The sequence below is a fragment of the Aotus nancymaae genome, unplaced genomic scaffold, assembly GCF_030222135.1.
Source record: "Aotus nancymaae isolate 86718 unplaced genomic scaffold, 86718_ANA_hifiasm-v0.15.2.pri h1tg000002l, whole genome shotgun sequence".
In the NCBI taxonomy this organism is placed as follows: Eukaryota; Metazoa; Chordata; class Mammalia; order Primates; family Aotidae; genus Aotus; species Aotus nancymaae.
In genome coordinates, this window is record NW_026988413.1 from 27,429,386 (window position 1) to 27,439,454 (window position 10,069).

A 10,069-nucleotide genomic window follows, 5' to 3' on the forward strand; every position below is an offset into this window, starting at 1 on the left:
CCCAGGGGACCACCACCCCAGGCACAGAAAGAACCGCGGCCCCTCCGCAGGCACATCTCAGCTGGGGAAGAAAACACAATGTCGCTCCTTATTTCTGCGTACAAAAGGACTTTGCGCCCTCCTTCTCGAACTGCCGCCCCGGCCGCCTCCTAACTTGCAAGAAGGTGGGCAACGCGCCATATTCCAGCGTCCCCCAGTCTACCTGGGTAACAAGCCCACGCCACCCCGGCAGGAGGGAAGCTTCGGAGGTCGCCCAAAGAGCCAGCCTCCTCTCCCGCAGGAGACAGCGGCTCCTGCGCCCCAGCCCGGCCCCACCGAGCCGCCCGCCCGCGGACGAGAGCCGGGAAGGGCCGAGGGGGCGAGCGAAGAGCCGCGGCTTCGGTCCCGCGCAGCCCGCCCACCTCCCGCTCCCGGGCCTGGCGCACTCTCCCGTGCCTCCCGCTCCCGAGCCGCGGGAAGGCCGGGCCCCGGGTTCCACCGCGGGGAGGAGGCCGCGGTCCCGAGAGCCCCAGGCGGCGGGGGAGGCCGGAACCCTGGGGCTCTCGGGAGGGCAGCGCCTCCCTCCCCAGCCCGCCAGGACGCCTGGGGCCTAGTGCGGCCTGCGCATCCTCGGGGTGGCGGTTTGGCTGGGCCGGGCCGGGGCCCCCCGCCCGAGGCGGGCCGAATCCGGCGGGGGCCCAGGCCCGGAGCCGGGGGCGGCAGGGTGCCGGCTGCGGGGCGGGCCGGCCGGCCGGCGGGCGGGCGGCGTGTTGCGGCTGCGCCGGGGCTGAAATAGCTGGAGATTGCGCGGTAGGGCACTCACCTCAGAGCGGCTGCGCTACCGTGGGCCTGCGCCGTGGAGACTGCGACCGCGCCGGCTCCTCGCAGCCTCCTGCCACCAGCGGCAATGGCGAGCGCTGCCGCTTCTGCCGCCGCCGCCGCCGCCGAGGAGGGGGAGGGGAGGAAGAGGGCACGCACGCGACGCACGGCCCGGCTTCCCCGCCCGGCCGCCGCCATGATGAGGAGGTCGGCGCGGCTGCTCGGCCAGCGGGTCGCAGAATGGGCTCGCGACTAGGGCTCCGGCTTCCACCGCCGCCGCCTCGCGTGCACTGGGCGCCTCATAGGCCTGGAGGGGACCCGAACCTCAAAAGCAACTGGATTAGCACAACGCAGACGCCCTGGAGAAGGGGCGCAAGCGGGCCCAAAATGGTTGCTGATCAGAAGAGTGGAATTTCTCGCCCCCCTACCGCGGGAATTGGGACCTCCAGACTGTGCCTAGGCGATCGGCAAGTGGCTCCCCTCCGGTTTTTTCGGCGTTGCCTTCCCGGTGGCATCCTCACTCTCTCTCTTTGGAATGACGTCTGCTTTTCTATCTCGAACTCCTCCAGATATTTAAAAGCAAAATTTCTTGTACAAAGCAACCTATGAATGTATTCAGCCATTCGATTGTTCGGCGAACATTTCTAGGGGGCCAGTGCTGTGTCAGATACTGTTGAGAGCGCTGAAGGTGCACCTGTTACTAAGACAACGTCCTGGCTCCCACGGAGCTTATTCGAAGCAATAGGGACCCCCAAGCAGCTGCCTGAGAAGTAGGGAGGGGTGGACAGTGGGAAAACAACCTAACGGTAGAGACACATGGGGGTCTTTTTTTTTTTTATTTTTAGAAACGCGGAGGGCGGCGGGGAGGGGGCGGTCTTCGTGTGTTGCCCAGGCTGGTCTCGAACTCCTGGGCTCAAGCGAGCCTCGGCCTCCCGAAGTGCTGGCATTACAGGCTACCACGGCCAACGGAGGGGTCGTTTTTGTTGTTTCTTTTTTTTTTTTTTTTGAGATGGAGTTTCGCTCTTGTTACCCAGGCTGGAGTGCAATGGCGCGATCTCAGCTCACCGCAACCTCCGCCTCCTGGGTTCAGGCAATTCTCCTGCCTCAGCCTTCTGAGTAGCTGGGGTTACAGGCACGCGCCACCATGCCCAGCTAATTTTTTGTATTTTTAGTAGAGACGGGGTTTCACCATGTTGACCAGGATGGTCTCGATCTCTTGACCTTGTGACCCACCCGCCTCTGCCTCCCAAAGTGCTGGGATCACAGGTGTGAGCCACTGCGCCGGCGTTGTTGTTTCTTAAGTGTTGTCAGGAGACTCCCTCCATCAGAATTACTCAGGCTGATTGTTTTCAGCCCTGGGACCCAGTTGATATCTCCAGAATCTTGGCTTGTTAGCCTAGAAACCTGCATTTTCACATCCCCACCTCCACACTCCTGGTAATTCCTATGCACGTAATAACGCGAAAAGCATTGCATTAGAGAATGGCTAAAGGGTGTCAGAAAACAGATTAACAAAATCAGGAAACTTTAATTTTCAAGATTCTGTTGACCTCAAAGTTCAACATATCCAAAAATTGAATCTTTTTCTCCAGTGTTTTCTGAGAGACTGCCACCACCAGCCACCCAGACGCTCAAGCCATAAACCTGGAAATATCCATTGCTCCTTCCTCTCTCTCTAGAGTCCTCGCATTTAATTAGATTTGTTTGTTTGTGAGACAGGTTCTCGCTCTGTCACCTAGGCTGGAGGGCAGCAGTGCGATCATTGCTCACTGTAGCCTCGACTTCTCTGGGCTCAAGGATCCACCTCAGCCTCCCTAGTAGTTGGGACTACAGGTGCCCACCAGCAGGCCCGGCTAATTTTTGTATTTTTAGTAGAGACGAGATTTTGCCTTGCTGTCCACGCTGGTCTGGAACTCCTAGGCTCAAGTGATCTACCTGCCTCAGCCTCCCAAAGTGCTGGGATTACAGCTGTGAGCCACTGTGCCTGGCCCCAATTCGATCTTTAAAACTGTTCCACACTGGGCGAGGTGGCTCACGACTGTAATCCCAACACTTTGGGAGGCCAAAGCGGGTGGATCACGAGGTTGGGAGTTCGAGACCAGCCTGACCAACATGGTGAAACCCCGTCTCTACTAAAAATACAAAATTAACCGGGTGTGGTGGTGCATTCCTGTAATCTCAGCTACTCAGGAGGCTGAGAAAGGAGAATCGCCTGAACCTGGGAGGCAGAGGTTGAGGTGAGCCAAGATCACGCCATTGCACTCCAACCTGGGCAACAAGAGCAGAACTCTGTCTCAAAACAAAAAAAACCACTGTTTTTCCCTGTCAATTCTTACTCTGGTTCTAGCTACTATCATCTCTCCTACAGACACTGCAATGGAATCCTCCTGGTCTCCGTGCCACTGAAATTGCCCTCTCCAAATCCATTCTCCATACTACAGCTTGAATGGTCTTTCAAGAAAGAAAATCATGTCATTTCCCTGTTTAAGATTCTTAATAAGATCCCATTAACACGGAAGTCAAAGTCTAAAATTCTTTGAGGTGGCTACAGGGCCGTTGGTGATCTCATCCATGTTGCCATCTCTGACCTCATCTGCCACAGACATTTCTCAGGCTACACTCAAACCTGGGAAGCTCTCAGGTCATTGAAGCCTGGAAGTTGTGCCACCTCACAGCTGTTGCAAGGGCTGTTCCCTTTGCCCAGAACTTTCTTCATTTCTCTTTTTTTTTTTTTTTTGAGACTGAGTCTTGCTCTGTCACCCAGGCTGGAGTGCAGTGGTGCAATCTCAGCTCACCGAAACCTCCTCCTCCCTGGTTCAAGTGACTCTCCTGCCTCGGCCTCTGGAGTAGCTGGGATTACAGGCATTCACCACCACGCCCAGCTAATTTTTGTATTTTTAGTACAGATGGGGTTTCACCATGTTGGTCAGGCTGGTCTTGAACTCCTGACCTCGTGATCCGCCCGCCTTGGCCTCCCAAAGTGCTGGGATTACAGGCGTGAGCCACCATGCCCAGCTTCTTCATTTCTCCCTACTCCATCTATTCACCTACTTGCATCCTAACCTGAATAATTCCTACTATTCTTTCAGATTCCAACATTAATACCATCACCTCCAGGCAGCATTTTTTCATCTCCTAAGATTTGGTGCATTAGGCCCTTTGTCATCACACCCAGTACCTACTCCCCACATGTCTTAAGCTCCATGATGTGTCAGGCCCTGTTGTAAGCCTTTATGCACATTGTCTTCTTTCTCATTTAATTATCAAGTAGAGCCCACAAGGTAGGTGGACTACCTTTTTTTTTTTTTAACTTTTGAAACAGGGGCTCACTCTGTCTCCCAGGTTGGAGTACAGTGGCACAAACACAGCTCACTGCTGCCTCAACCTCCTGGGCTCAAGCGATCCTCTCGTCTCAGCCTCCTCTCACCATACTTGACTTTTTTTTTTTTTTTGAGACGGAGTTTCGCTCTTGTTACCCAGGCTGGAGTACAATGGTGCGATCTCGGCTCACTGCAACCTCTGCCTCCTGGGTTCAGGCAATTCTCCTGCCTCAGCCTCCTGAGTAGCTGGGATTACAGGCACACGCCACCATGCCCAGCTAATTTTTTGTATTTTTAGTAGAGACGGGGTTTCACCATGTTGACCAGGATGGTCTCGATCTCTTGACCTCGTGATTCACCTGCCTCGGTCTCCCAAAGTGCTGGGATTACAGGCATGAGCCACCGCGCCCGGCCCATACTTGACTTTTTAAATTTTTTTAAAAATTTTTATTTTTTGGAGACTGAGTTTCACTCTTTTGCCCAGGCTGGAGTGCAATGGCATGATCTCAGCTCACTGCAGCCTCCACCTCCTGGGTTCAAGTGATTGAACCGAGTAGCCTCCCAAGTAGCTGGGGTTACGGGTGCACGCCACTATGCCCAGCTAATTTTGTATTTTTAGTAGAGACGGGATTTCACCATGTTGGCCAGGCTGGTCTCAAACTCCTGACCCCAGGTGATCTGCCCGCCTCAGCCTCCCAAAGTGCTAGGATTAACAGGCGTGAGTCACTGTTCCCGCCCTAATTTTTTTTTTTCCAAGATGGATTTTTCACTTTTATTGCCTAGGCTGGAGTACAATGGCACTATCTCAGTTCACTGCAACCTCTGTCTCCTGGTTCAAGTGATTCTTCTGCCTCAGCCTCCCGAGGAGCTGGGATTACAGGCACCCACCACCATGCCCAGCTAATTTTTTAGTATTTTTAGTAGAGATGGGGTTTCATCATGTTGGCTAGACTGGTCTCAAACTCTTGACCTCAGGTGATCCACCCGCCTCGGCCTCTCAAAGTTCTGGGATTACAGGCGTGAGCCACTGAGCCCATCCACTTTTTTTTTTAAACCTTTTTATAGAGACAGGGTCTTGCCATGTTACCCAGGCTGGTCTCAAACTCCTGGGCTCAAGCCATCCTCCTGCCTTGGCCTCCTAACATGCAGGGATTACAGGTGTGCTACTGTGTCCAGCCTCGGTAGGTACTAACATGACCCCATTTTACAGATGAAGAAACAAGAACATGTAGAGGTTACACAATCTGGGCTGCCCAGCCAAACCCAGGCTGATCTGAAAGTCATCAGCCTGACCTCAGAGTTGTACTTTTAACCATTACCAGGGTCTCAGGCCAGTACCCACTGATGAAACACAAAAGTAATTAGTGGACCATGACCACCATTTCATTAAAGAAATAGAAAATGTCAGAGAACATCAAACTTAGTTTTAAGCTTCTTGTTTTGTGAAACTTGTCAGATACTCTAATATGATAAAAATCTTACAAACATTGAAAATACAAAATTAAAATATTACCACGGTTAATACAAAAGTATGAATAGCGCAGATCTGATTTATTTTACCATCCTCATCTTTAATGCTGAACTTTCTTAGGATTAAATGACACTTCCCATCCCAAGCAAATCGAGGTTACTGCCCCAAACGGACTGGGCTTACCTTTGCAGAACAGGGATTCCTGTTTCAGAATGGAGGTTGTCTTTTGGCCAGAGCTTTTTGGCTTAGAGTCAAGACAGAGATTCTTCTGCTACCACTGTGAACATATCAAGTCCCTTTCATATAGATGCTGTGTCAACAGGGGTCTCCCCATATCCTACCCTACCGATTAAATTCCCATGATGCCTTATTCAATTCTTGCTGGACCTATTGATTTGGTTATGAAGTAGGTGAAATTCTGGTAACCCCACCCTGTTTCCTTCCCCTCTTGATTAGATCCAGCCAATCTCTATTGGATGATTAAATTTGGCATTCATTTTCTGTACTTGTCCTATCTGCTACTATCCTAAAGTCATTCTAATGACCAAAAAAGGGTACCTTGAGACAGGCTGTAGAGGGTTCTAATGGCCTTCTTAAGAATTTTTTTTTCTTTGAGACAAGAGTTTCCCCATTGTTGCCCAGGCTGGAGTGTAATGGCATGATCCTGGCTCACTGCAACCTGGCTGGGTTCAAGTGATTCTCCTGCCTTAGCCTCCCAAATACCTGGGACTACAGGCATCCGTCACCACACCCAGCTAATTTTGTATTTTAGTAGAAATGGGTTTCACCATGTTGCCCAGGCTGGTCTCGAACCCCTGACCTCAGGGAATCCACCCACCTCAGCCTCCCAGGGTGTTGAGATTACTGGCTTGAGCCACTGTGCCAGCTGAGGAATTCGTTCTTAACTTAGTAGGCAGTAGGATAGCTTTGACAATTTTGAGCAAAGCACTAAGGTCATAGCAGTGTAGATTCACCAGGGAGTGAGCTGAGCCTCTGGTCTCTAGAGGGCACTCAAGGCTCCTCTCTTGGGGCCAGGCACGGTGGCTCACGCCTGTAATCCCAGCACTTTGGGAGGCCGAGGCAGGTGGATCACGAGGTCAAGAGATCGAGACCATTCTGGTCAACATGGTGAAACCCCGTCTCTACTAAAAATACAAAAAATTAGCTGGGCATGGTGGTGCGTGCCTGTAATCCCAGCTACTCAGGAGGCTGAGGCAGGAGAATTGCCTGAACCCAGGAGGCGGAGGTTGCGGTGAGCCGAGATCGCGCCATTGCACTCCAGCCTGGGTGAGTAAGAAATTTATTTCACCCCTCTCCCCCAACACACAAATGCGCAAAGGAAGAAAATCTTACTAAAACTGGAGTATATGGAATAACATTTTCTTGGGATAGAGCCCTTAAAAGAGAACAGGTTCAACAAAGATGGGTGCCACGTCCTTCCCATTCTTCAACATATCCTGAGTGGTAACAAGGGCTGCCCTTGCCCTTCTCAGAGGCAGCGCAACCAGCTTGCTCTCTGCCTCTCCCATGAGGTAGCCAGGCCCTAAGGCTCTGGCCCACAGATAAAGTCTTAGCACAGCCTTGGGCTTGGGGTCAAGAGGCTGCGGTTTTTTCTTTCTCTCTAGTTTTTCTGGTTAGTGTGGCTCTGTCTCACTCAGAAGAAAAGCTCCAAAACTCATATTTGGGCATTGATGTGGGGAGGATAGACAGAGATGACCAGAGCCCAGCCTATCTTTCCTGACTTCTGCATTGTGGTTCATACCCAGCTAATAATAAAGTGCTTCTCTGCCTGGTTGTGTCATTGCACATGTACTCCCCACACTCCTCATGAGGAGTTGAGATGGCCAAGACAGGATTCAGGCCCAGACCCCCAACCAAATATGCTCTCCATACCATCTGATCATCAGTCCTTGAACGATTTCCTAGTCTCCCTAACAGACCAGAGTTAGGTTGGAGATGGCTAAAGGAAATGAAAAGAAGACTGCCGGTAGCGATGGCTCATGCCTGTAATCCCAGCACTTTGGGAGGCCAAGATGGCAGATCACCTGAGGTCAGGAGTCAAGACCAGCCTGGCTAACATGGTAAAACCCTGTCTCTACTAACAATGCAAAAATTAGCTGGGCCTGTTAGCGGACACCTGAAATCCCAGCTACTCAGGAAGCTGAGGCAGGAGAATCACATGAACCTGGGAGGCAGAGGTTGCAGTGAGCTGAGATTGCACCCTTGCACTCCAGCCTGGCAACAGAGCAAGACTCTGTCTCAAACAAACAAACAAACAAAAAAGGAAAACAAACAAGACCAACAAAGGCAATAAAGGAAAATTCAAGACTGCTTGATAACTGATGAGATAGTGAAGGACTAGGAGAGCAAAGGTCAGATGAAATTCCAGGTTTTTAAGAACTAAATGATGGAGAGATGGTAGTGTTGTTGATGATCTTCTAATGGAAAGTGAATTCCAACAGAAAGAGGATGTGTTTGGTTGTTCCAGACAGATCAAGTGACTGGTGGCAACAGGAAAGCCATGTGTTTGGAGCAGATTACACTGGATACAGTCAGCAGCTGGAATGGAAGTGGAGAAGGCTGAGCAGAGCATCAGATCTGAGTGCAAACTGTGATGGTGTTGGTGGAATCGAGGGAAGGGAGGGATTTGAGAGGCATTGGGAAGAAAGGTTTTGGTTTTGGTTTTGGTTTCAGTTTTGAAACAGTCTTGCTTTGTCATCCAGGCTGGAGTGCGGTGGCACAATCTTGGCTCACAGCAACCTCCACCTCCCGGGTTAAGTGATTCTCATGCCTCAGCCTCCTGAGTAGCTGGAATTACAGGTGAGCACCACTACATCCAGCTAATCTTTGTATTTTTAGTAGAGACAATTTCACCATGTTGGCCAGGCTGGTCTCAAACTCCTGACCTCAGATGATCCATCTGCCTCAACCTCCCAAAGTGCTGGGATTACAAGTGTGAGCCACAGCACCCAGCCACCAGTTTAATCAAGGCTCAGAGACTGATTCCATTTTGAGTGATGGAGTGAATGAGTTTTCTAATAGCTGCCTAATACTTAGCTAATAGCTTTGGACAGTTGTTCTTTTTAAAATGAGATCATTCAGCCATTGCATTTATTTATTCAACAAATACCTCATAACAGTCACCTTTGGGTATGACTCACTAGTTCAACAGAGTCCCCCTTCTCTAGAAACTGCCCTATTCACAGAGATGACCTCCACCAGTCATGCCTGTATTTGAGGACCTCTCTCCCTCCACCCCTCCATGACTGAGTGATCCACGGACGGTCACCTGACCCAAGCAGCGCCAAGTTTATTCTCTGTCTTGGGATTTAGAATGTTTGGCTAAAAGACACAGAAACTGGAAACTGGAGCTGAGTCACGTTAATGATGGAGCTATGGAGATAAGATGCATGAACACCACTGAGGTCCCCAAGATTGCCGTATTCGTGCCGTGCCTTGTGGCTACAGATGGTGTTGGTCCAGAATCAGGTTCCTGACTCAACCTGGGTCAATTTGAGCCTTTCATGGAGATTTTGAAATTGAAGTTGAGATCTCGCTCTCGCTCTCTCTCTCTTTCTCTGCCCCTCTGTGTGTGTACTTGAGCTACAACTTATCCAGCTTTGGGAGCTGTAGACAGAGGGAGTTTTCCACTAAATGAAGTGGGAAACAGTCCATCATTAGTGAGAGAGGAGCAAGGCAGACCACACAGAAGCAGATAGAGGGGAAGCAGGCGGGAGAGGGGCGGGATTTCCCGGAGTCCCCACTGTGCTCTAGTTTCGGATGCTCTTCCTGAGACCCACAGGACTCCTGCCTTTGGGTTTCTTAAGTTCCTGAATAGCTCCTAATTGCCTTTGCCTTTTTTACTGAAAGCATTTTGAGCACGTTTTCAGGTGAGCAGACACTCCTAACCTAAAGAGCTGTAACAAATATACACGGGCTGTGTGTGAGGTTTTGGGAGAGGCGCCAGGGTTCCAATATGGGTCTGGCATGGTGCCGCCCACAAGGAACTTAGTGAGGAGAAAATGAAGTCTGTAATTCAATAACTACAGTGCAGGCTAGGAAGAGGACATCCCTTAGAGATATGCAAATCAAGCTCTTTGGGGGTTTAGAGGAGGCCTAGGACTGCTGAGGTAAGGCTGGGACTAGGGAGAGGTAAGTGAGTCACTGAGAGGGCAAAATTTAAGAAGCCACCCACTCTCAGGGTGTGTGTGAGTGCAGGGTTGGTGCGTGCACAACCCAGAGAATGAGCAACCCCTTAAATGTTGTATCTTAGGCACCTTACCAGGCTCACTTTTAGCTTGCTGGACTAATTGTGGGGCTCAGGAGGTCTTCACAGAAAAGCTAGTGTCTGAGTTGAACTGAAGGACAGGGTGGTTTTGGACTTGGTGGCAATGTCCTATACCTCGAGGTAAAGTAGCAACATGGAAAACACTCCAGTGAGAAATCACAAGGCCTGCTCTAGGATCAACCAGCTCTTCGG

The 10,069-nt window shown here is 51.0% G+C and overlaps 1 protein-coding gene across 2 annotated transcripts in view; it reads right to left on the reverse strand.

Moving 5' to 3' along the window:
• NRF1 (nuclear respiratory factor 1) overlaps positions 1 to 892 on the reverse strand; it is a 143,911-nt gene extending 143,019 nt beyond the window's left edge. Inside the window, exon 1 of one of the 2 annotated variants that reach the window (XM_021673680.2) lies at positions 803 to 892. The gene's annotated coding sequence lies outside the window, so the exon portion shown is untranslated. The remainder of the gene's footprint in view (positions 1 to 802) is intronic. The other variant, XM_021673683.2, reaches the window with a different exon arrangement.
• Positions 893 to 10,069: the final 9,177 nt, after the last annotated feature.